The 27,462-nt window shown below is 45.0% G+C and overlaps 2 non-coding genes across 2 annotated transcripts; both read left to right on the top strand.

Moving 5' to 3' along the window:
• Positions 1-7,789: 7,789 nt before the first annotated feature.
• TRNAS-GCU (transfer RNA serine (anticodon GCU)) lies at positions 7,790-7,871 on the top strand. The gene has a single exon. It is a non-coding gene; the product is annotated as a tRNA-Ser (tRNA).
• A 1,044-nt stretch (positions 7,872-8,915) lies between these two features.
• Positions 8,916-9,022, top strand: LOC147705804 (U6 spliceosomal RNA). Its single transcript, XR_015298480.1, has one exon. It is a non-coding gene; the product is annotated as a U6 spliceosomal RNA (small nuclear RNA).
• Positions 9,023-27,462: the final 18,440 nt, after the last annotated feature.

Raw genomic sequence — 27,462 nt, 5'->3', positions numbered from 1 at the left:
GAGGCCACTCTCTTTCTCTCACAGAGAACCAGCATAGGAAATAAATGTGAAAGGCAAATGAATGCAACAAGGGGTTTGTGGATAGTAAACAATTTAGGAATAAATAGAAAAGGGAACAATACCGGGTGTATGTAATGAATATGAAGTGAGTGAAGTGAGGGACAGGGATAACTTGGAGAGTGTTGGGAAAGGTTGTTGTAAGGTTCAATCATTTGGCCAAAGCAAGAGTGACATGAGCCAGAACCGATCTCTGTATCTAAAGCTTCTGTCACTTTTCATGTTCCTCTCTGAGAAGGGTGCTTGAAGTGGGGGCTGGGCAGGGAAGCTTTAGAATGTTGGCACAGAATACTGACACACGGCATTCTTCTCTCAGAATGTCCCAGCCAGCCTCTGCCCTGGTGGCAGAAGAGGTCAAAAGTTCAACTCAGCTGATAGAGATACCACTCAAAGTGTGTGCCCTCTTTCAGCCAGACTGCTGGATAAACTGCATATTACTTTTTGGCAATAACTGGGCCCTCCTAACAAGCAAAATACTTCTACAGTCTTTAACTAGTCCAGCCGGGAAACAATCTTTACGTAGCAGTCATTACATTGCACTACCTACACATCGCAGTCATTACAACGCAGCTGCCCTTACATCACATACCATTACAACGCATGCCATTACAACGCATGTCACTACAACGCATGCCATTACAATGAATATCATTACAACGCATGCCATTACAACGCATTATAAGGTAAGTAATGGGGATTTTCTTGTTTTAGGGTGGGTATGGGTTCTGGGGTACATGGGGATAGTATTTTTATCCCTACACTATCCAACACTTACCCTACTGTTGCACTCAAGGAGTGGGAATAGAAATGTTTACCCCTACACTATCCAACACTTACCCTACTGTTGCACTCACTGGAGTGGGAATAGTAATTTTTACCCCTACACTATCCAACACTTACAATACTCTTGCCCTAAAAGTATTGCACGTTGTAATGGCATGTGTTGTAATGGTATGCGTTGTAATGGAATGCGTTGTAAATGTACTTACTAAAAATGCATTGTGATGGCATGCGTTGTAAAATCATGCATTGTAACGGATACTGCGATGTAAAAACCGCGTTGTGAAGGCATCCGTTGTAATTGTTTGCGTTGTAACATCATATATTCAGTTTAGCCTCATTCAGACATGTCTACATTTTAAAAGTAGATATTTTGAAAGTAAATTAGGGAGAATGTATTTTGCCAATTGAAATACATTAAAGAAGAAGCAATTTCAGGTCAGAAATCTACAGTCTTTAACTAGTCCAGCCGGGAAACAACCTTTACATAGCAGTCATTACATTGCACTACCTACACAACGCAGTCATCACAACGCAGCTGCCCTTACGTCACATACCATTACAACGCATGCCATTACAATGCATGTCACTACAACGTATGCCATTACAATTAATATCATTACAACGCATGCCATTACAACGCATTATAAGGTAAGTAATGGGAATTTTTTTGTTTTAGGGTGGGTATGGGTTCTGGGGTACATGGTGATAGTATTTGTATCCCTACACTATCCAACACTATCCAACTTACCCTACTGTTGCTCTCACTGGAGTGGGAATAGAAATTTTTATCCCTACACTATCCAACACTTACCCTACTGTTGCACTCACTGGAGTGGGAATAGAAATTTTTACCCCTACACTATCCAGCACTTACACTACTATTGCCCAAAAAGTAATGCACGTTGTAATGGTATACGTTGTAATGGTATGCGTTGTAATGGAATGCGTTGTAAATGTAGTTTCTAAAAATGCGTTGTGATGGCATGCGTTGTAAAATCATGCATTGTAATGGATGCTGCAATGTAAAAACCGTGTTGTAAAGGCATGCGTTGTAATTGTTTGCGTTGTAACATCATATATTCAGTTCAGCCTCATTCAGACATGTCTACATTTTAAAAGTAGATATTTTGAAAACAAATTAGGGGGAATGTATTTTACCAATTGAAATACATTAAAGAAGAAGCAATTTCAGATCAGAATTCTACAGTCTTTAACTAGTTCAGCCGGGTAACAATCTTTACATAGCAGCCATTACAACGCACTACCTTCACAACGCAGTCATTACAACGCAGCTGCCCTTACATCACATACCAGTACAACGCACGCCATTACAACGCATGTCACTACAACGCATGCCATTACAATGAATATCATTACAACGCATGTCATTACAACGCATTATAAGGTAAGTAATGGGGATTGTTTAGTTTTAGGGTGGGTATGGGTTCTGGGGTACATGGGGATAGTATTTTTATCCCTACACTATCCAACACTATCCAACTTACCCTACTGTTGCACTCACTGGAGTGGGAATTGACATTTTTACCCCTACACTATCCAACACTTACCCTACTGTCGCACTCACTGGAGTGGGAATAGAAATGTTTACCCCTACACTATCCAATACTTACCCCACTGTTGAACTCACTGGAGTGGGAATAGCAATTTTTAGCCCTACGCTATCCAACACTTACACTACTTTTGCCCTAAAAGTATTGCGCGTTGTAATGGCATGCGTTGTAATGGTATGTGTTGTAATGGAATGCGTTGTAAATGTAGTTACTAAAAATGCGTTGTGATGGCATGCGTTGTAAAATCATGCATTGTAATGGATGCTGCGATGTAAAAACCGCGTTGTAAAGGCATGCGTTGTAATTGTTTGCGTTGTAACATGATATATTCAGTTCAGCCTGATTCAGACATGTCAACATTTTAAAAGTAGATATTTTGAAAGCAAATTAGGGGGAATGTATTTTGCCAATTGAAATACATTAAAGAAGAAGCAATTTCAGGTCAGAATTCTACAGTCTTCAACTAGTTCAGCCGGGAAACAACCTTTACATAGCAGTCATTACAACGCACTACCTTCACAATGTAGTCATTTTAACGCAGCTGCCCTTACATCACATACCATTAGAACGCATGCCATTACAACGCATGTCACTACAACACATGCCATTACAATGAATATCATTACAACGCATGCCATTACAACGCATTATAAGGTAAGTAATAGGGATTTTTTAGTTTTAGGGTGGGTATGGGTTCTGGGGTACATGGTGATAGTATTTTTATCCCTACACTATCCAACACTATCCAACTTACCCTACTGTTGCACTCACTGGAGTGGGAATAGAAATTTTTATCCCTACACTATCCAACACTTACCCTACTGTTGCACTCACTGGAGTGGGAATAGAAATTTTTACCCCTACACTATCCAGCACTTACACTACTCTTGCCCTAAAAGTATTGCGCGTTGTAATGGTATGCGTTGTAATGGAATGCGTTGTAATGGAATGCGTTGTAAATGTAGTTTATAAAAATGCGTTGTGATGGCATGCGTTGTAAAATCATGCATTGTAATGGTTGCTGCGATGTAAAAACCGTGTTGTAAAGGCATGCGTTGTAATTGTTTGCGTTGTAACATCATATATTCAGTTCAGCCTCATTCAAACATGTCAACATTTTAAAAGTAGATATTTTTAAAACAAATTAGAGGGGAATGTATTTTGTCAATTGAAATACATTAAAGAAGAAGCAATTTCAGGTCAGAATTCTACAGTCTTTAACTAGTTCAGCCGGGTAACAATCTTTACATAGCAGTCATTACAACGCACTACCTTCACAACGCAGTCATTACAACGCAGCTGCCCTTACATCACATACCAGTACAACGCACACCATTACAACGCATGTCACTACAACGCATGCCATTACAATGAAAATCATTACAACGCATGTCATTACAACGCATTATAAGGTAAGTAATGGGGATTGTTTAGTTTTAGGGTGGGTATGGGTTCTGGGGTACATGGGGATAGTATTTTTATCCCTACACTATCCAACACTATCCAACTTACCCTACTGTTGCACTCACTGGAGTGGGAATAGACATTTTTATCCCTACACTATCCAACACTTACCCTACTGTCGCACTCACTGGAGTGGGAATAGAAATTTTTACCCCTGCACTATCCAGCACTTACACTACTCTTGCCCTAAAAGTATTGCGTGTTGTAATGGTATACGTTGTAATGGTATGCGTTGTAATGGAATGCGTTGTAAATGTAGTTTCTAAAAATGCGTTGTGATGGCATGCGTTGTAAAATCATGTGTTGTAATGGATGCTGCGATGTAAAAAACGCGTTGTAAAGGCATGCGTTGTAATTGTTTGCGTTGTAACATCATATATTCAGTTCAGCCTCATTCAGACATGTCAACATTTTAAAAGTAGATATTTTGAAAACAAATTAGAGGGGAATGTATTTTGCCAATTGAAATACATTAAAGAAGAAGCAATTTCAGGTCAGAATTCTACAGTCTTTAACTAGTTCAGCCGGGTAACAATATTTACATAGCAGTCATTACAACGCACTACCTTCACAACGCAGTCATTACAACGCAGCTGCCCTTACATCACATACCATTACAATGCACGCCATTACAACGCATGTCACTACAAGGCATGCCATTACAATGAATATCATTACAACGCATGCCATTACAACGCATTATAAGGTAAGTAATGGGGATTTTTTAGTTTTAGGGTGAGTATGGGTTCTGGGGTACATGGGGATAGTATTTTTATCCCTACACTATCCAACACTATCCAACTTACCCTACTGTTGCACTCACTGGAGTGGGAATCGACATTTTTACCCCTACACTATCCAACACTTACCCCACTGTTGCACTCACTGGAGTGGGAATAGCAATTTTTAGCCCTACGCTAGCCAACACTTACACTACTCTTGCCCTAAAAGTATTGCGTGTTGTAATGGCAATGCGTTGTAAAGGCATGCGTTGTAATGGAATGCGTTTTAAATGTAGTTTCTAAAAATGCGTTGTAAAATCATGTGTTGTAATGGATGCTGCGATGTAAAAAACGCGTTGTAAATGCATGCGTTGTAATTGTTTGCGTTGTAACATCATATATTCAGTTCAGCCTCATTCAGACATGTCAACATTTTAAAAGTAGATATTTTGAAAACAAATTAGGGGGAATGTATTTTGCCAATTGAAATACATTAAAGAAGAAGACATTTCAGGTCAGAAACAGAAAAAAAAAATTTGGCCTAAACATTGGTAGTCTCAAGCTTGAATCAGGTATGCTGGCATGTATGCTCATTGAAGAGAGTTTAAGTGTTCACATTTATAGGTCGGCACCTATTGTCACAAAAGCCTTTTACCCTACTCCCCTGAACCATAATAAAGCCAAAAGTGGACTCCCATTGTCTCAATACAGGGTAGGCAAACAATAGCTGTATGTTGTATGAAGTCATTTATTAAATAGGAAAGGCCAAGTAAAACAAAGCTGGCCAGGTGATCAATGCAACAGTTCAGTACAGTGAGAGAACCACAGTCCAATAAAGTGTATCTTATATTACCAAAGGAACACATTTTTTCTGACTGGATTTGTAAATGAAAAGCATGTTTACAACTATACATTTAGTTTTTTGCCTGTGTGAGAACCACAAAAACTGCCTGCTATGCTGAGGATAAAAGGTGTGATGCCACAGCAATACCTAAAAGAATATGAATGAAAATTAATGTTTTTATGAAAATCATGTTATGTATTTGATGGCAACAAACATATTGTTAAAAAAGCAAATGTTTAGTGGGGGAAATGTGAATCAGCTGTGCTATCATTTGTAAAAGATAAAAGTGTGTTTTCACTGACAACACTATTCTTTGTTTACGATTCTTTAGCCTAAAATTAAAGAATTGAAGCTCACAACTGTTTGTAAATTTGGATATGGGTGCACTGGAGAACAACCTCCATTTTGTGTGAACTGAGACTTAATGCAGTCAGAGGCAGTCCAAGATGGCCGCCGTGTTGAGGGAAATCTCACTGAGGCCACTCTCTTTCTCTCACAGAGAACCAGCATAGGAAATAAATGTGCAAGGCAAATGAATGCAACAAGGGGTTTGTGGATAGTAAACAATTTAGGAATAAATAGAAAAGGGAACAATACCGGGTGTATGTAATGAATATGAAGTGAGTGAAGTGAGGGACAGGGATAACTTGGAGAGTGTTGGGAAAGGTTGTTGTAAGGTTCAATCATTTGGCCAAAGCAAGAGTGACATGAGCCAGAACCGATCTCTGTATCTAAAGCTTCTGTCACTTTTCATGTTCCTCTCTGAGAAGGGTGCTTGAAGTGGGGGCTGGGCAGGGAAGCTTTAGAATGTTGGCACAGAATACTGACACACGGCATTCTTCTCTCAGAATGTCCCAGCCAGCCTCTGCCCTGGTGGCAGAAGAGGTCAAAAGTTCAACTCAGCTGATAGAGATACCACTCAAAGTGTGTGCCCTCTTTCAGCCAGACTGCTGGATAAACTGCATATTACTTTTTGGCAATAACTGGGCCCTCCTAACAAGCAAAATACTTCTACAGTCTTTAACTAGTCCAGCCGGGAAACAATCTTTACATAGCAGTCATTACCTCCTCGTTAGTCTTCCTCGCCACATGATTTACATAGTGAGCTTTAGCTCCACAACAGAACCCTCCAAAGCAAAAAGAAACCACCTCCCACCCCCTCCCAACATGGCCGACCAGTCCCACCTGACCTCTATAAGAGGCGGGCCGGCCCAGCCAATCAGCCTGTTTTTTTTGTTCTGCACGACTCTCTCCAGAGCACGGTACAGGTAAGATGGGCCGGCGTGAGCTGGCCCTTGGGGTTTAGGGTGGAGGACCTGCTCTAGCGGTCTCAAGTGCCTTATGCCTTTAAAATCCCCCCCCCTCTTCCTTCCCCCGGTCCTGTGGGGCCGGTTAGGTACTGCTATAGCATGCCAGTGGTTTACAGGGGGGGGGGGGCGGCAGGGGATATGGGGTGGTTGGACATCCCTGTGTATCCCCAGGTCGTTACTGTTGGACCCTGGCCACTCTGTGGGCTTTTTGGGTTCGGCGCAGCAGACGCCCATTGAATTCCTCCTGGGCGCGGGCTGCTGCCATGTTCCAGAAGTTATATGCTGTGTGACGGTTGGGCTGGCTTTGCAGGTCAGTGCCGCCTCGCTCTGCTGTGTTTTATGCACGATCTGCCTTCTTTCCGCGTGGGGAGGGTAGTGCTGGGATGGCTCAAGTCAGCTACTGGAAATGTGTTGTATAACAGACACTTGTACGCTACGTACGTTGCAAGGGCACGGCGCTGGGCTTTCCCTGCAGGGCTCTGTGATGGACGAAGCTCTGAGCTGGGAGTCGATTCAACCCTGAGACCTGGAGTCCACTCAGTGCATTGGACGTGCCCTCTGAAGCTGTGACATGCCTCGCATGTAACCTGCCATTGTAGACATCCCGGCGTTTTTGTTTTCTGACCGCGCATACCCTGCCTAAGAAGGCAGGCGCTCTGCAGTGTCTTCCGACATGCCTGGAGACATTGTGGGGCCCCCTGACCAGTCTTACCTCGCATGCCGGCGAGGGCTCGGCGGTCCGGGTCGGGATCCTCTGGTGCGCGGCGCTGGGCGCTGCCGCCTCCCCACGTGGTGATTGGTCCCTACGGGCCGCGGCGGTTGGCTGTGCGAGTGTTATGCTCCGGCTGCTCCCCGCCCCTCGGGGGCGGGGGTTGAGGACCTCCAGGTGCGTCCGGAGTGGCGCAGCAGGCTGGATGGCTGATTACGGTGCCTCTCGGTGCTGGTCCCGGCACTGGCGGCACCTCGGCCGTGCTCCCGGTTACGCAGCATGCAGGGCGCAGCTCGTCCCTCGTGGAGGGCTTTTTTCCTATGAAGGCAGTCGAGGTGGCCGAGTGGTTAAGGCGATGGACTGCTAATCCATTGTTCTCTGCACGCGTGGGTTCGCATCCCACCTTCGTCGGAAAGACATCAGACACTCTTTTGATGGTGAGCATGTCTTGTAGTACAATTACACTCTCTTTCAAAACACTGCCATAATCCACTAGAAGGGATCAACTGACTATTCCATTATAAGGTCAGTGCCGTTTCGCATTTGTACCTGGCGGGCTCGACTCCGCAATATGCTCATTTCTTCCCTTTGTGTGGAGGTGCAGTTATTGATCACGACTTGGATAGTCGTGTGTTAGAAGGTCTCTACTGTACTCTGCCTGTAGCGCCGCATGTTACGTGGTGTCCAGCCCCGGGTTGGCGACCTGTAGCGTGCATCACAGGGGTGGTGTTCGTGTGGTTCATATTGGAGTCCGTTGATTCTGTCATCGGTCTGGCACGAGCGGGATGCACTTTTGGTTCGCTCTGCACAATCGACTGCACGCGGTACTGGTACGGCTGTTCTTAATCTGCCCTTGCCGGGGTTGTGTCGTAGAAATGTGTGGCTCAATGGTTAGGGCGGCGGTCCCTGAGTCAATGTTCATGCCCGGGTCCCGTGTTCGAGTCCCCGCCTCAGCGGGCCTTGGGCTCATATAATTTCCAGCCCGGTTATTTCTCGACTCTGTGCCTATCCCTTTGAGGGAGTCACACCTTGCAACTCCACGACGCGGTGGACGCCGGGCGTCCGCTTTCGAGGTGCCTGCTGGTCTCCTTGGGGAGGCGGGGGTCCTTCTGCGCCATCGGCGGGGTCTCCCTGTTTGGCGGCACTAGCCCTTCTGTCCGGACGCGACGGGGGCCCTGTACCCCTCCTCGCCTCATCGGCCTCTCGCCCAGGGGGTCGGGCCTGGTTGGGCCACGGATCGGCCTGGGCATACCGAGTGTAGTGGGCTTTGGGCATTCATGCCGGCGCCTTGAGACCCTTAGGGGGTGTTGTGCGTTTTTTTTTGGGTCGCTTACGCGACCGTCGTTTTAGCTTGGCCCCTGTGCGGGTGGTCACGCGCCATGGGCTGCAGACCCTGAGGCGGCGGTCTTGCCCGGGATCCCCGCCTCGCCGGGTCTGGGGCGGCATTTATTCCTAGTGCTCGCTTCGGCAGCACATATGCTGCAATTGGAACGATACAGAGTAGATTTGCATGGCCCCTGCGCAAGGAGGACATGCAAATTCGTGTAGCGTTCCATATGACCGACCTGTTTATCCTCGCCTCGGTGCCTAGTCCTGACATGGTGTCCCACTCGGCGACTCGGGGCACTAGCTTGCTTATTCGCCAGAATGTCCTCCGCATTGTGGGTGCCCGAGAATGGTGACCCCACAGGGAGTGCCTGGGGGGGGCCGCAGCGACGGTGTCCGGTCTTGCGGTTTTCCGCGGGATCCTCCTCCTCGGAGGGTTTGTGGTGCTCGCTTCGGCGGCACATATTATAGTGTGGGAAGGCTGTCGCGCACTTTCGGGTGACGTTCCTTATGCATTCTCCTTCCCTTGTCTCGCCTGTGGTTCCTTTCTGGGCCCATGGGTGGGGACTGGGCTCCGGCCCCGCCTGGTGGAGCTTCTTCGCCGGGTAGGGGCCTGGGTGTTCCCTGGGTGAACGTTTGGTCCTTCTCGGCCTCGTCGTGTGCGTGGGTGAGACGTCTTGTCGACGGTGTCTCCCCCCCGTCGACTCCCTGCACGATGTGCGGTGGGCCCTTCAGCCCCCGTCTCGGGCTTGTCCTCCTGCGGGGGGCTTGGGCCTGGTCCCGGTTCTTCCCTCTGGCTCTTTCGGGGGGGTTTGGCCGGGGCGTTTGGGGGTCGTTGGGGTCTCCGGCTGTCTCGCGGATCCTCGTGCTTCGGGGGTTGCGGGCGGTCCTCCTGGCCTGCCGCCTTGGCACCTGTGCTTCGTTGTCCCCAGGTTTTGGCCGTGCTCGCATCGGCCACGCATGTTCTAATGTTGGAACATTTCTGTGAATGGCGTGGCCCCTGCGCTAGGTTGTCTCGCTTATTCGTGAGGCGTTCCGTACAACGGGTCTGTCGACCTGGGTGGGTCGGGGTCGCCGGTCCTGTCCCTTCGGGCCACCCTTCCCCCGGGGTCCGGCTCTGTGGGGGCGGCTCGACTGTGTCGGATTCTCCGTCGTTGCCTTGTCTCGCCCTGACCCAGGTGGTGTTTCGGCGCCTGGTGCCTCGGCTCGGTCTGCCTCCGGTGGATCGGTTCTGGGAGGGGGACCCGGGCCTCCTGCCCGGGGTCTGCTCCTCTTTCCGGGTACTTATTGCCCGGTCTTTCGCGTGGCCTTTCGGTCCGATGTCCGCGTTCCCCCGTGCCCTCCGATTTCGCGGGTCCTCGGCTGGATTCGCTTGGGCAGGGCCGGGGTGATCCTGGGGGCACGACCCGGCGGCGCTTGGACTTGTTTTGGGGTGTGGTGCCTGGCACCCGCGCGTGGTTGCCACGCATGTCCTGGGGCGGTCCTCCGCCCCGGGTTCCCTCTCCTTTGGCCGGGCTGGCGATTCGAGCCACCTGGCCGTTCCCGGATCTTCCCGTACGGATGGGTCCCCCGCTCTCGGCGCCGGTGTTGAGCCGGCTCTTGTCGGCTGGCCTGCCTCCTGGTGCAGGCCTGGTTCTGGAGCGGAGGAGACTGCTTGCTCAGGGGTTGTGGCTTTGCTGCTGGGTTTCCCGCGGTTGTTCCAGTGCTCGCTACGGCGGCACGTATACATGATTTGGAAAGATACAGAGAGGATTGCCACGGCTCCGGCGCAAGGGTAAAATCCTTCCATGGAATCGAGAATTCTCAGGCCGGTGCCTACTCGTCTCACGGGTTCACACTCTGCACCTCTGGGCTGATGCTTGCACCCCGGGCGGCGGGAGGCCTGACTCTCGCCTTGTGGCCTGCGGCCTACGGCCTTACCACCCTGATGGCGCCTGATCTCGTCAGATCTCGGTTGTTCAGCAGGGTCGGGCCTGGTTGGTACCTGGAGGGGTGATCACACAAGGGGATACCAGGTCGGGTTCCCAGGGCACGCTCCTTGTTGCCTTGGGGAGATACGTGCGCTATGCACATCGCAATACGCTTGCATGCTCCCTCTCTCGTTCTACGAGCTCTTCGGGGCCCGCCCTTTTGGGTCCCGACCCTCGGTGGCGGTTCCTCGCCTGTCAGGTGTCCCTGGTGGCGATGGTGTCTGCTGGGCGGATGGGCGCGCGGGGGTCGTTCCTCCGCTCCCCACCCTTCTTGCGGGTTTTGCCGGACGGGGTGGCTCCTCCGGCATGTCCCCTGTGTCCTTCCCGGGGTCCCTTCCCTGGGGCCTCGGACTCAGGTGGTGTCTTACCGCTGGTTCCGACCAAAGTGTTTTCTCCCTTGTCCGGGCTGGTTGTTCGGCGTGCTGTTTTGGCTTCTCTTGGCCGCACGTTTTTCCTTCCCGGTGGGATGTCCTGTGTAATGCCTTTTGGGCCCGTTTCGTTCGGGCCACTCGCCCTCGTTCCTCCATGGATCGCGGGCTTACACAGGCTGGCATCCTTCCCTACGCTTTGCTGGGTTCGGTGGATCCGGCGGGGGCCCAGGGTCGGTCTGCGAGGTGTGGCTCTGTTCCCTGGGCCCCCTTAGTGGGTGTCTCCTCTGTGGAGTATTGGTCTGACTTCGGCGTGGTCGTCACCCGCCTGGTACGTGGGTCTCTGGCAGTCCCGGGGGGGACTTCGCTGGGGCCGTTCGGAGTGCTGGAGCTGCGACTCCTGGTTGGCCTCCTTTTCCTGGAGGTCTTGATTTCAGGTTTCCTGTGGGCCCTGTTTTCCTTTCAGTTGTTTACATCAACCTTGGGTTGGTTTCTCTGCAGCACCATGTGGTGTTGTGGTTATGGTGGTCAATGAAGCCTTGTTGGCTTGGGTATATGCTCACTATGTAAATCATGTGGCGAGGAAGACTAACGAGGAGGTAATGCCCCGGTTACTTACCGGTAATCTTCATTACTCCGAGTATAGTCTTCCTCGCCACATGAGTTCCCTCCCCCCCTCCCTGTCTGGCTATCGGCTTCATTGTTTGCTTGGTAGATCAGGCTGATTGGCTGGGCCGGCCCGCCTCTTATAGAGGTCAGGTGGGACTGGTCGGCCATGTTGGGAGGGGGTGGGAGGTGGTTTCTTTTTGCTTTGGAGGGTTCTGTTGTGGAGCTAAAGCTCACTATGTAAATCATGTGGCGAGGAAGACTATACTCGGAGTAATGAAGATTACCGGTAAGTAACCGGGGCATTACATTGCACTACCTACACAACGCAGTCATTACAACGCAGCTGCCCTTACATCACATACCATTACAACGCATGCCATTACAACACATGTCACTACAACGCATGCCATTACAATGAATATCATTACAACGCATGCCATTACAACGCATTATAAGGTAAGTAATGGGGATTTTCTTGTTTTAGGGTGGGTATGGGTTCTGGGGTACATGGGGATAGTATTTTTATCCCTACACTATCCAACACTTACCCTACTGTTGCACTCAAGGAGTGGGAATAGAAATGTTTACCCCTACACTATCCAACACTTACCCTACTGTTGCACTCACTGGAGTGGGAATAGTAATTTTTACCCCTACACTATCCAACACTTACAATACTCTTGCCCGAAAAGTATTGCACGTTGTAATGGCATGTGTTGTAATGGTATGCGTTGTAATGGAATGCGTTGTAAATGTACTTACTAAAAATGCATTGTGATGGCATGCGTTGTAAAATCATGCATTGTAACGGATACTGCGATGTAAAAACCGCGTTGTAAAGGCATCCGTTGTAATTGTTTGCGTTGTAACATCATATATTCAGTTTAGCCTCATTCAGACATGTCTACATTTTAAAAGTAGATATTTTGAAAGTAAATTAGGGAGAATGTATTTTGCCAATTGAAATACATTAAAGAAGAAGCAATTTCAGGTCAGAAATCTACAGTCTTTAACTAGTCCAGCCGGGAAACAACCTTTACATAGCAGTCATTACATTGCACTACCTACACAACGCAGTCATCACAACGCAGCTGCCCTTACGTCACATACCATTACAACTCATGCCATTACAATGCATGTCACTACAACGTATGCCATTACAATTAATATCATTACAACGCATGCCATTACAACGCATTATAAGGTAAGTAATGGGAATTTTTTTGTTTTAGGGTGGGTATGGGTTCTGGGGTACATGGTGATAGTATTTTTATCCCTACACTATCCAACACTATCCAACTTACCCTACTGTTGCTCTCATTGGAGTGGGAATAGAAATTTTTATCCCTACACTATCCAACACTTACCCTACTGTCGCACTCACTGGAGTGCGAATAGAAATTTTTACCCCTACACTATCCAGCACTTACACTACTATTGCCCAAAAAGTAATGCACGTTGTAATGGTATACGTTGTAATGGTATGCGTTGTAATGGAATGCGTTGTAAATGTAGTTTCTAAAAATGCGTTGTGATGGCATGCGTTGTAAAATCATGCATTGTAATGGATGCTGCAATGTAAAAACCGCGTTGTAAAGGCATGCGTTGTAATTGTTTGCGTTGTAACATCATATATTCAGTTCAGCCTCATTCAGACATGTCAACATTTTAAAAGTAGATATTTTGAAAACAAATTAGGGGGAATGTATTTTGCCAATTGAAATACATTAAAGAAGAAGCAATTTCAGGTCAGAATTCTACAGTCTTTAACTAGTTCAGCCGGGTAACAATCTTTACATAGCAGCCATTAGAACGCACTACCTTCACAACGCAGTCATTACAACGCAGCTGCCCTTACATCACATACCAGTACAACGCACGCCATTACAACGCATGTCACTACAACGCATGCCATTACAATGAATATCATTACAACGCATGTCATTACAACGCATTATAAGGTAAGTAATGGGGATTGTTTAGTTTTAGGGTGGGTATGGGTTCTGGGGTACATGGGGATAGTATTTTTATCCCTACACTATCCAACACTATCCAACTTACCCTACTGTTGCACTCACTGGAGTGGGAATTGACATTTTTACCCCTACACTATCCAACACTTACCCTACTGTTGCACTCACTGGAGTGGGAATAGAAATGTTTACCCCTACACTATCCAATACTTACCCCACTGTTGAACTCACTGGAGTGGGAATAGCAATTTTTAGCCCTACGCTATCCAACACTTACACTACTTTTGCCCTAAAAGTATTGCGCGTTGTAATGGCATGCGTTGTAATGGTATGTGTTGTAATGGAATGCGTTGTAAATGTAGTTACTAAAATGCGTTGTGATGGCATGCGTTGTAAAATCATGCATTGTAATGGATGCTGCGATGTAAAAACCGCATTGTAAAGGCATGCGTTGTAATTGTTTGCGTTGTAACATCATATATTCAGTTCAGCCTCATTCAGACATGTCAACATTTTAAAAGTAGATATTTTGAAAGCAAATTAGGGGGAATGTATTTTGCCAATTGAAATACATTAAAGAAGAAGCAATTTCAGGTCAGAATTCTACAGTCTTCAACTAGTTCAGCCGGGAAACAACCTTTACATAGCAGTCATTACAACGCACTACCTTCACAACGTAGTCATTTTAACGCAGCTGCCCTTACATCACATACCATTAGAACGCATGCCATTACAACGCATGTCACTACAACGCATGCCATTACAATGAATATCATTACAACGCATGCCATTACAACGCATTATAAGGTAAGTAATGGGGATTTTTTAGTTTTAGGGTGGGTATGGGTTCTGGGGTACATGGTGATAGTATTTTTATCCCTACACTATCCAACACTATCCAACTTACCCTACTGTTGCACTCACTGGAGTGGGAATAGAAATTTTTATCCCTACACTATCCAACACTTACCCTACTGTTGCACTCACTGGAGTGGGAATAGAAATTTTTACCCCTACACTATCCAGCACTTACACTACTCTTGCCCTAAAAGTATTGCGCGTTGTAATGGTATGCGTTGTAATGGAATGCGTTGTAATGGAATGCGTTGTAAATGTAGTTTATAAAAATGCGTTGTGATGGCATGCGTTGTAAAATCATGCATTGTAATGGTTGCTGCGATGTAAAAACCGTGTTGTAAAGGCATGCGTTGTAATTGTTTGCGTTGTAACATCATATATTCAGTTCAGCCTCATTCAAACATGTCAACATTTTAAAAGTAGATATTTTTAAAACAAATTAGAGGGGAATGTATTTTGCCAATTGAAATACATTAAAGAAGAAGCAATTTCAGGTCAGAATTCTACAGTCTTTAACTAGTTCAGCCGGGTAACAATCTTTACATAGCAGTCATTACAACGCACTACCTTCACAACGCAGTCATTACAACACAGCTGCCCTTACATCACATACCAGTACAACGCACACCATTACAACGCATGTCACTACAACGCATGCCATTACAATGAAAATCATTACAACGCATGTCATTACAACGCATTATAAGGTAAGTAATGGGGATTGTTTAGTTTTAGGGTGGGTATGGGTTCTGGGGTACATGGGGATAGTATTTATATCCCTACACTATCCAACACTATCCAACTTACCCTACTGTTGCACTCACTGGAGTGGGAATAGACATTTTTATCCCTACACTATCCAACACTTACCCTACTGTCGCACTCACTGGAGTGGGAAAAGAAATTTTTACCCCTGCACTATCCAGCACTTACACTACTATTGCCCAAAAAGTAATGCAGGTTGTAATGGTATACGTTGTAATGGTATGCGTTGTAATGGAATGCGTTGTAAATGTAGTTTCTAAAAATGCGTTGTGATGGCATGCGTTGTAAAATCATGCATTGTAATGGATGCTGCGATGTAAAAACCGTATTGTAAAGGCATGCGTTGTAATTGTTTGCGTTGTAACATCATATATTCAGTTCAGCCTCATTCAGACATGTCAACATTTTAAAAGTAGATATTTTGAAAACAAATTAGGTGGAATGTATTTTGCCAATTGAAATACATTAAAGAAGAAGCAATTTCAGGTCAGAATTCTACAGTCTTTAACTAGTTCAGCCGGGTCACAACCTTTACATAGCAGTCATTACAACGCACTACCTTCACAACGCAGTCATTACAACGCAGCTGCCCTTACATCACATACCATTACAATGCACGCCATTACAACGCATGTCACTACAACGCATGCCATTACAATGAATATCATTACAACGCATGCCATTACAACGCATTATAAGGTAAGTAATGGGGATTTTTTAGTTTTAGGGTGGGTATGGGTTCTGGGGTACATGGGGATAGTATTTTTATCCCTACACTATCCAACACTATCCAACTTACCCTACTGTTGCACTCACTGGAGTGGGAATCGACATTTTTACCCCTACACTATCCAACACTTACCTCACTGTTGCACTCACTGGAGTGGGAATAGCAATTTTTAGCCCTACCCTATCCAACACTTACACTACTCTTGCCCTAAAAGTATTGCGTGTTGTAATGGTAATGCGTTGTAAAGGCATGCGTTGTAATGGAATACGTTTTAAATGTAGTTTCTAAAAATGCGTTGTGATGGCATGCGTTGTAAAATCATGTGTTGTAATGGATGCTGCGATGTAAAAAACGCGTTGTAAAGGCATGCGTTGTAATTGTTTGCGTTGTAACATCATATATTCAGTTCAGCCTCATTCAGACATGTCAACATTTTAAAAGTAGATATTTTGAAAACAAATTAGGGGGAATGTATTTTGCCAATTGAAATACATTAAAGAGGAAGAAATTTCAGGTCAGAAACAGAAAAAAACATTTTGGCTTAAACATTGGTAGTCTCAAGCTTGAATCAGGTATGCTGGCATGTATGCTCATTGAAGAGAGTTTAAGTGTTCACATTTATAGGTGGGCACCTATTGTCACAAAAGCCTTTTACCCTACTCCCCTGAACCATAATAAAGCCAAAAGTGGACTCCCATTGTCTCAATACAGGGTAGGCAAACAATAGCTGTATGTTGTATGAAGTCATTTATTAAATAGGAAAGGCCAAGTAAAACAAAGCTGGCCAGGTGATCAATGCAACAGTTCAGTACAGTGAGAGAACCACAGTACAATAAAGTGTATCTTATATAACCAAAGGAACACATTTTTTCTGACTGGATTTGTAAATGAAAAGAATGTTTACAACTATACATTTAGTTTTTTTCCTGTGTGAGAACCACAAAAACTGCCTGCTATGCTGAGGATAAAAGGTGTGATGCCACAGCAATACCTAAAAGAATATGAATGAAAATTAATGTTTTTATGAAAATCATGTTATGTATTTGATGGCAACAAACATATTGTTAAAAAAGCAAATGTTTAGTGAGGGAAATGTGAATCAGCTGTGCTATCATTTGTGAAAGATAAAAGTGTGTTTTCACTGACAACACTATTCTTTGTTTACGATTCTTTAGCCTAACATTAAAGAATTGAAGCTCACAACTTTTTGTAAATTTGGATATGGGTGCACTGGAGAACAACCTCCATTTTGTGTGAACTGAGACTTAATGCAGTCAGAGGCAGTCCAAGATGGCCGCCGTGTTGCGGGAAATCTCACTGAGGCCACTCTCTTTCTCTCACAGAGAACCAGCATAGGAAATAAATGTGAAAGGCAAATGAATGCAACAAGGGGTTTGTGGATAGTAAACAATTTAGGAATAAATAGAAAAGGGAACAATACCGGGTGTATGTAATGAATATGAAGTGAGTGAAGTGAGGGACAGGGATAACTTGGAGAGTGTTGGGAAAGGTTGTTGTAAGGTTCAATCATTTGGCCAAAGCAAGAGTGACATGAGCCAGAACCGATCTCTGTATCTAAAGCTTCTGTCACTTTTCATGTTCCTCTCTGAGAAGGGTGCTTGAAGTGGGGGCTGGGCAGGGAAGCTTTAGAATGTTGGCACAGAATACTGACACACGGCATTCTTCTCTCAGAATGTCCCAGCCAGCCTCTGCCCTGGTGGCAGAAGAGGTCAAAAGTTCAACTCAGCTGATAGAGATACCACTCAAAGTGTGTGCCCTCTTTCAGCCAGACTGCTGGATAAACTGCATATTACTTTTTGGCAATAACTGGGCCCTCCTAACAAGCAAAATACTTCTACAGTCTTTAACTAGTCCAGCCGGGAAACAATCTTTACGTAGCAGTCATTACATTGCACTACCTACACATCGCAGTCATTACAATGCAGCTGCCCTTACATCACATACCATTACAACGCATGCCATTACAACGCATGTCACTACAACGCATGCCATTACAATGAATATCATTACAACGCATGCCATTACAACGCATTATAAGGTAAGTAATGGGGATTTTCTTGTTTTAGGGTGGGTATGGGTTCTGGGGTACATGGGGATAGTATTTTTATCCCTACACTATCCAACACTTACCCTACTGTTGCACTCAAGGAGTGGGAATAGAAATGTTTACCCCTACACTATCCAACACTTACCCTACTGTTGCACTCACTGGAGTGGGAATAGTAATTTTTACCCCTACACTATCCAACACTTACAATACTCTTGCCCTAAAAGTATTGCACGTTGTAATGGCATGTGTTGTAATGGTATGCGTTGTAATGGAATGCGTTGTAAATGTACTTACTAAAAATGCATTGTGATGGCATGCGTTGTAAAATCATGCATTGTAACGGATACTGCGATGTAAAAACCGCGTTGTGAAGGCATCCGTTGTAATTGTTTGCGTTGTAACATCATATATTCAGTTTAGCCTCATTCAGACATGTCTACATTTTAAAAGTAGATATTTTGAAAGTAAATTAGGGAGAATGTATTTTGCCAATTGAAATACATTAAAGAAGAAGCAATTTCAGGTCAGAAATCTACAGTCTTTAACTAGTCCAGCCGGGAAACAACCTTTACATAGCAGTCATTACATTGCACTACCTACACAACGCAGTCATCACAACGCAGCTGCCCTTACGTCACATACCATTACAACGCATGCCATTACAATGCATGTCACTACAACGTATGCCATTACAATTAATATCATTACAACGCATGCCATTACAACGCATTATAAGGTAAGTAATGGGAATTTTTTTGTTTTAGGGTGGGTATGGGTTCTGGGGTACATGGTGATAGTATTTGTATCCCTACACTATCCAACACTATCCAACTTACCCTACTGTTGCTCTCACTGGAGTGGGAATAGAAATTTTTATCCCTACACTATCCAACACTTACCCTACTGTTGCACTCACTGGAGTGGGAATAGAAATTTTTACCCCTACACTATCCAGCACTTACACTACTATTGCCCAAAAAGTAATGCACGTTGTAATGGTATACGTTGTAATGGTATGCGTTGTAATGGAATGCGTTGTAAATGTAGTTTCTAAAAATGCGTTGTGATGGCATGCGTTGTAAAATCATGCATTGTAATGGATGCTGCAATGTAAAAACCGTGTTGTAAAGGCATGCGTTGTAATTGTTTGCGTTGTAACATCATATATTCAGTTTAGCCTCATTCAGACATGTCTACATTTTAAAAGTAGATATTTTGAAAGTGAATTAGGGAGAATGTATTTTTCCAATTGAAATACATTAAAGAAGAAGCAATTTCAGGTCAGAAATCTACAGTCTTCAACTAGTTCAGCCGCGAAACAACCTTTACATAGCAGTCATTACAACGCACTACCTTCACAACGCAGTCATTATAACGCAGCTGCCCTTACATAACATACCATTACAACGCATGCCATTACAACGCATGTCACTACAACGTATGCCATTACAATGAATATCATTACAACGCATGCCATTACAACGCATTATAAGGTAAGTAATGGGAATTTTTTAGTTTCAGGGTGGGTATGGGTTCTGGGGTACATGGGGATAGTATTTTTATCCCTATACTATCCAACACTATCCAAGTTACCCTACTGTTGCACTCACTGGAGTGGGAATAGAATTTTTTACCCCTACACTATCCAACACTTACCCTACTGTTGCACTCACTGGAGTTGGAATAGACATTTTTACCCCTACACTATCCAACACTTACCCTACTGTTGCACTCACAGGAGTGGGTATAGCAATTTTTACCCCTACGCTATCCAACACTTACTCTACTCTTGTCCTAAAAATATTGCGTGTTGTAATGGCATGCGTTGTAAAGGTATGCGTTGTAATGGAATGCGTTGTAAATGTAGTTTCTAAAAGTGCATTGTGATGGCATGTGTTGTAAAATCATGCATTGTAATGGATGCTGCGATGTAAAAACCGCGTTGTAAAGGCATGCATTGTAATTGTTTGCGTTGTAACATCATATATTCAGTTCAGCCTCATTCAGACATGTCAACATTTTAAAAGTAGATATTTTGAAAGCAAATTAGAGGGAATGTATTTTGCCAATTGAAATACATTGAAGAAGAAGCAATTTCAGGTCAGAATTCTACAGTCTTCAACTAGTTCATCCGGGAAACACCCTTTACATAGCAGTCATTACAACGCACTACATTCACAAGGCAGTCATTACAACGCAGCTGCCCTTACATCACATACCATTACAACGCATGCCATTACAATGCATGTCACTACAACGCATGCCGTTACAATGAATATCATTACAACGCATGCCATTGCAACGCATTATAAGGTAAGTAATGGGGATTTTTTAGTTTTAGGGTGGGTATGGGTTTTGGGGTTCATAGGGATAGTATTCTTATCCCTACACTATCCAATACTTACCCTACGGTTGCACTCACTGGAGTGGGAATAGAAATGTTTACCCCTACACTATCCGACACTTACCCTAGTAGTGCACTCACTGGAGTGGGAATAGTAATTTTTACCCCTACGCTATCTAACACTTACACTACTCCTGCCCTAAAAGTATTGTGCGTTGTAATGTCATGCGTTGTAATGGTATGCGTTGTAATGGAATGCGTTGTAAATTTAGTTTCTAAAAATGCGTTGTGAGGGCATGCGTTGTAAAATCATGCGTTGTAATGGATGCTGCGATGTAAAAGCCAGGTTGTAAAGGCATGCGTTGTAACTGTTTGCGTTGTAACAACATATATTCGGTTCAGCCTCATTCAGACATGTCAACATTTTAAAACTAGATATTTTCGAAACAAATTAGGGGGAATGTATTTTGCCAATTGATATACATTAAAGAAGAAGCAATTTCAGGTCGGAAACAGATAAAGCCATTTTGGCTTAAACATTGGTAGTCTCAAGCTTGAAACAGGTATGTTGGCATGTATGCTCATTGAAGAGAGTTTAAGTGTTCGCATTTATAGGATGGCACCTATCCTCACAAAAGCATTTTACCCTACTCCCCTGAACCATAATAAAGCCAAAAGTGGACTCCCATTGTCTCAATACAGGGTAGGCAAACAATAGCTGTATGTTGTATGAAGTCATTTATTAAATAGGAAAGGCCAAGTAAAACAAATCTGGCCAGGTGATCAATGCAACAGTTCAGAACAGTGAGAAAACCACAGTCCAATAATTTGTATCTAATATAACCATAGGAATAAGTTTTTTTCTGACTGGATTTGTAAATGAAAAGCATGTTTAAAACTATACATTATGGTTTTCGCCTGTGTGAGAACCACAAAAACTGCCTGCTATGCTGAGGATAAAAGGTGTGATGCCACAGCAATACCTAAAAGAATATGAATGAAAATGTATGTTTTTATGAAAATCATGTTATGTATTTGATGGCAACAAAAACATTGTTAAAAAAGCAAATGTTTAGTGAGGGAAATGTGAATCAGCTGTGCTATCATTTGTTAAAGATAAAAGTGTGTTTTTACTGAAAATACTAACCTTTGTTTACGATTCTTTAGCCTAAAATTAAAGAATTGAAGCTCACAACTGTTTGTAAATTTGTATATTGGTGCACTGAAGAACAACCTCCATTTTGTGTAAACTGAGACTTAATGCAGTCAGAGGCAGTCCAAGATGGCCGTCGTGTTGAGGGAAATCTCACTGAGGCCACTCTCTTTCTCGGACAGAGAACTAGCGTAGGAAATAAATGTGCAAGGCAAATGAATGCAACAAGGGGGTGTGAATAGTAAACCATTTAGGAATGAATAGAAAAGGGAACAAAAAGAGGCTTAATAGAAGGGTGGGCAGTAAATAGGTGAGATTATCAAAAGGAGAGGATGAGAGAATTGATAAATATGTAAGCAAATGGACAACAACTGAGTCAGCCTGATGCAATGAGAAACTTGGCAATTAATATAAATATATCCAGACACCAAACTGAGCAGAAAAGGCCATGGAATAGAATCAGTACCTGACAACACTTTTAAATGTACTGCATATGAAGAACATTGCACCACTATGTGCAGTGCAGACCTTAACGGGTAAATGACTACAACTGAGACAAAGAAAGGGCATGAACAAAACAATAACATGTGTGCATTGCCAGACAATGAGTAAATGGTACAACAGAAACATTCAAAATTGAAACAAAGTGAAGAGATTACCATGGAGATGTCCAGTCTAAACCTGAAACAAGAATGACAACAAAATGAACAGTTTCTGTAAGTCTTAATGCCAGGCAACAGTGAAGAGACCAGACTTTTAGGGGTTAAGACACCAACTTTGCTTTTATCTACCACCGTTACTCAAGGACAACACTTCTAAGAAGGGGAACACATGTGACAGTGGCATTCACAACTCAAAATTAGCACGAGCACAGACACCAATGGCCACAACTGTAAATAGGATTATGGATCTGGTAAACAACATATTATTTAGCAACAATAGTGTATCACTGACAACTTTGTTTTGGAAAGCTGCTGTAGGGAAATTGGCTTAGCCTGTCTTGCATCTACACTGACCTGCAGCCGCAACATTCCCTTAACCAAACTACTTATTACAATATCCAGGGAAAATTCTTTTGGGGTTGTAAAAGTGCAAGGGACACTCGCACACAGGTCAACTGGTATTTTACATTTCTCATTATGAGTGGTTAAGTTGGTGTTAATGGTGTGCCTGCTTGTGCCTGAAGCTTATGCTGAATAGACATGAGCAGTCGTGCACAAAGGTGGGAATCCACAGGGAGACTTGGAGTTAATTTACCAAAAAGTAGAGCTTATCTGTGGGATAGTGACAGTAATCAATAATTGCCCATTGTCTATGTATTGATAATCATTACTGAACAGTGCATAACAGGGCCCTAGTTAGACCCTCTTGTATGACCTGTAACTGGATGCTTTGCTAGGTCACGATATTGGCTTCAGTGCACTGCTTTTAGATCTACTCCTGCAGCAACTATGATTGAAGGACAACTAGACTGATGCCAGCTTGTAGAGGCCAACCAGTTGTGCCTATGTTACATGTAGTCAGCGGCAAACTGAGTTCTAAAGTTGTATTTGGGTATCTGGCTCTGTATGGTTATACAAAGTGCCTCTGTAACTCTGTCTCCTGAGTCACTGTGATTTTAGACCAGCCCATTGTAAGTGTGAGCACAATGTTCATGGGTCAGATCAAGCCGAGGAATCACAAGCATGAGTGTAGCTGTATCACAAGGTGGACAAGAGCCACCTCAACCCGATTGTGAAGCTCGAAGGAGGACGTCTGAAGCAGGGCCCCTAGCTCAGAAGGGGAAATCCTCACAGATCCACGGGGTAGGAGGGGATAATGTGTAATGCTGCTTACAGCTTACAGGCTCTGTTAAAAAAGCAAGCCTTAACCCTTCAGACCTGGGAAACTATCGCCCTATCTCGTTGCTCCCTGGAGTTAGTAAAATTATTGAAAAATATTTTAATTTAATACTATCAGCGCACTTTAAGACTCATAATCTTCTCCATCGGACTCAAACCGGTTTCCGCCCATTACAGGGAACAGAGACGGCCCTTCTCTCTGTGGTGGAAGAGTTAAGAAGGATAGTCGACGCCGGTGGCACCGCGGTGGTCCTCCTTTTGGACCTCAGCACGGCCTTTGATACTGTAAACCATCAGATTTTGATCCATAGGCTCCATAAATCAGGTATCACTGGTATTGCCCTGGCCTGGCTAAAATCTTTTCTGAACAGCAGATCCTTCCATGTTTTTGACAAGGAAGTCACGTCCAAACGGACACCCCTTCGTTGTCGAGTGCCGCAGGGATCTTCTTTAAGTCCCACTTTGTTTAATGTTTATACCTGCACTCTTGCGGAGGCATTTTTACCCTTTGGAGTCCACATAGTCTCCTATGCGGATGATACACAACTGGTGATTGGGCTCAATAAAGCGGAAAGCTCTCCTTCCAGTCTTCGTCCTTGCATGGAAGAAATTGCAAGATGGATGAGCGACTCCTTCCTAAAATTTCATGGGGAAAAGAGTGAAATCATGATTTTGGGTAACCACTCCCCCCTTGATTTGACTGAAATCTGGCCTAGATCCATGGGCTCCTACCCCACTCCTAAAACCAGTTAAAGAGTCTGGACGTTTGGATGAACCATAAACTTACATTTAAATCTCAGGCCCGGAAGACATCTGCCTCTTGCTACGGGATCCTTAAAATGATCCGGAAAAACCTCCCCCTCCTCCCCTTCCAGGCAAGAAAAATAATGGTCCAAGCGCTGGTGTTATCCAGATTGGATTTTGATAATGCCCTTTACTTGGGTTCCCCTGCTTCTACTATCTCCAAATTACAGACAACTCAAAATTGGGCTGCAAGACTTCTTCTGGGCATCCCCAACCATCACTATGCTAAACCTGCCCTTAAATCACGCCATTGGCTGCCAGTCCAGGAGAGAGCTAAGTTCAAAGCCTTGTGTATTGCTCATAAGTCTATGTTTAAAACCGGACCCTCTATTCTCCAGGGCATTATTCAGCCTTATGAGCCCAAGAGATCCCTTCGCTCCGAAACCCAGAACATGGCCATTATTCCTAGAATTAGGAAGGCAAGAAGTGGAGGTCGATCTTTCTCATTTAACTCTGCTGGACTCTGGAACTCCCTTCCTCTTCACCTCCGCATAGAATCCAACCACTTTTCCTTTCGTAGATCCCTGAAAACATTCCTCTTTCCAAACTAAGTAACATCCCCCTGTTTTAAAATGTAAGAGCTGGGATGCCTCCGGGCAGCCATGCGCTATATAAATGCTTTTTACAATTACAATTACAGAAAACATGGGCAGCAGAAGTCACTAATTGATTCATTAAGGAGAAAATGCCTGTAGCTGCTAGTTCTGCTAGGTCCTAGCCAGAAAACAGCCTGTGTTTTTATTGGGGGTTGTCCATTGGATTGACCCAGCCAATCAATCAATCAATCAATCAAGGACATTTATAGAGCGCACTACTTACCCGTAGGGTCTCAAGGCGCTTTGGGGGGGTGCCGTTAATGCTCGAACAGCCAGGTCTTGAGCTTCTTCCTGAAGGAGAGGTGGTCTTGGGTCAGGCGCAGGTCGGTCGGGAGGGAGTTCCAGGTCTTGGCGGCCAGGTAGGAGAAGGACCTTCCTCCTGTAGTCGCTCTTCGGATGCGGGGGACGGCGGCGAGGGCGTGGCTGGCTGAATGGAGGTGGCGTTTGGGAGCGTAGAAGTTGATTCGGTTGTTGAGGTAGCTCGGGCCTTGATCGTGTAGGGCTTTGTGTGCGTGGGTGAGGAGACGGAAGGTGATTCTTTTGTTGACTGGGAGCCAATGCAGGTCTCTCAGATGTCCGGAGATGTGGCTGTTTCGTGGGATGTCGAGGATGAGTCTGGCTGAGGCGTTCTGGATCCGCTGGAGTCTCTTCTGGAGCTTGGCGGTGGTTCCGGCGTAGAAGGCGTTGCCGTAGTCCAGTCGGCTGGTGACGAGGGCCTGGGTGACAGTCTTCCTGGTCTCGGTGGGGATCCACCAGAAGATCTTCCGTAGCATGCGCAGGATGTTGAAGCACGACGAGGAGACGGCGTTGACTTGTCTGGTCATGGAGAGGGAGGAGTCCAGGATGAAGCCCAGGTTGCGTGCGTGGTCTGTCGGCTTGGGTGCGGTGCCCAGGGCGGGGGGCCACCAGGAGTCGTCCCAGGCGGAGGGCGAGGAGCCCAGGATGAGGACCTCCGTCTTGTCTGAGTTCAGTTTCAGGCGGCTGGTCGTCATCCACTCGGCTACATCTTTCATCCCTTCCTGCAGGTTGGCTCTGGCGGCGGCGGGGTCGTTGGTCAGGGAGAGGATCAGCTGGGTGTCGTCGTCGGCAGAAACCACTTCCCCCTAGGACAGAAATGCAAATCTAGCAGGCCTTGTCCTAATCTGGAGATTGTGTGCTGAAGGGAGGAGCACAGAAATGCACAACAGCTCGAGCCACCATGATGAGGACGAGGAAGTTCCCATGGAGGGTCCCACAAACTTTGAGGGAAGCCTAAAGGCGAATGTGATCTTGACAGTCAGCCTGTTAATGTTACAGTAAAGGAGGCTCATCTAACTCACCTATATGACAGAATAGGATGCACTGTATCATAACTTTGAGAGTAGGTATAAGATGTGAAATAATAGTCAAAACTACGACATCAGATATACTAAAATGTGTGAGGAGGGTAGCTCAGTTGGTAAGGACACATCTTATGATTTACCATCAAAACACCAACAAATAGGCAAAGTTGTTGATTTGACTTAAGTGAAACAGTACTTTAGTTCAAGCTATTGCCAAAGATCATTGGCACTATAGATAATTAAGAACAGATGTGGCATGAGCAGTCTATCATTTAGTGTGCCATAAAGTCTGTTTCAAGCAAAAGGGAAGGAAAGCACGAAGAATAGTGTTTTCATGCCACCAATGCCTGCAGGCGTAGCCTTAGTGTAGGGCTTTGCTGTAGCCTTAGGTGTAGGGCTTCGGTGTAGCCCTACTCCCCGGGAAACACAGTGAAGGTAATGGTCATCAAAGGGAGACACTCAAGCTACAGGAGGAGGGAAAACACAGCTGCACTTTGATTAGAAATGATATGCTTTGGTAAAGAAATAAACATGGAAATGCTGGAACTTAATGTTTATAATGAATCCAAACGGCTGACTTGCTTTCTTTTTTAGAGATGGAAATTCATCGAAATCCCCAAAACATGCAACTCAGATGGGTCCTTCAGAAAAGGCGTGTTTTGCCTAAGGTGAAATTTCATCTCACTCTCATTCACATCTTCTCTCCCTCTCTCTCACTTAGTCACCCCAGGACAGCCTACCAACCATGACAATGATTGTCAGGTCATTTATATTGTATAGTGAAACTTTGCTTAGGCTGGGGTGGGACTACGTCGCTTAGCAACCAACCCATGAAGAGCTCAGGATCATACATTCTTAAGCCCACAGCAACTCAGAAGAGACTGGGTCTTTCGTACTTCATCATAGTCTGAAAGAAGATGTGCTAGGCCACTGTACTTGGCACCACCTTTACAGAGGAACCCAACCTAACTCAACCAAATTCCTGCTAGAGGCCTGAGTAGTATATATCATGGGGAGTAAAAGCCAGCAGAGGGGACCCTGACTCACACCTTTACCACTACCCTAATTCCATAGATCGTATGCTCGAAAGGGAAAAAGGGGTAGTGAGCACCAAGATCACCCTCTCAGAAAGGAGAATGTTGTTAAATCTAGGCTCTCCAACTCTGGCCTCACAACCCCTACAGACCTTCCAGCCTCTCAACAGAGGCTCATACAGATCTTGACCTACCTGCCACCCCATTCCAGGGTCTAATTCCCAGTTCCACATCGAAA

This window comes from Lissotriton vulgaris, chromosome 7, assembly GCF_964263255.1.
Source record: "Lissotriton vulgaris chromosome 7, aLisVul1.2, whole genome shotgun sequence".
In the NCBI taxonomy this organism is placed as follows: Eukaryota; Metazoa; Chordata; class Amphibia; order Caudata; family Salamandridae; genus Lissotriton; species Lissotriton vulgaris.
The sequence above is the reverse complement of the archived record's forward strand: the minus strand, read 5'-3'. Positions and strand labels throughout refer to the sequence as shown.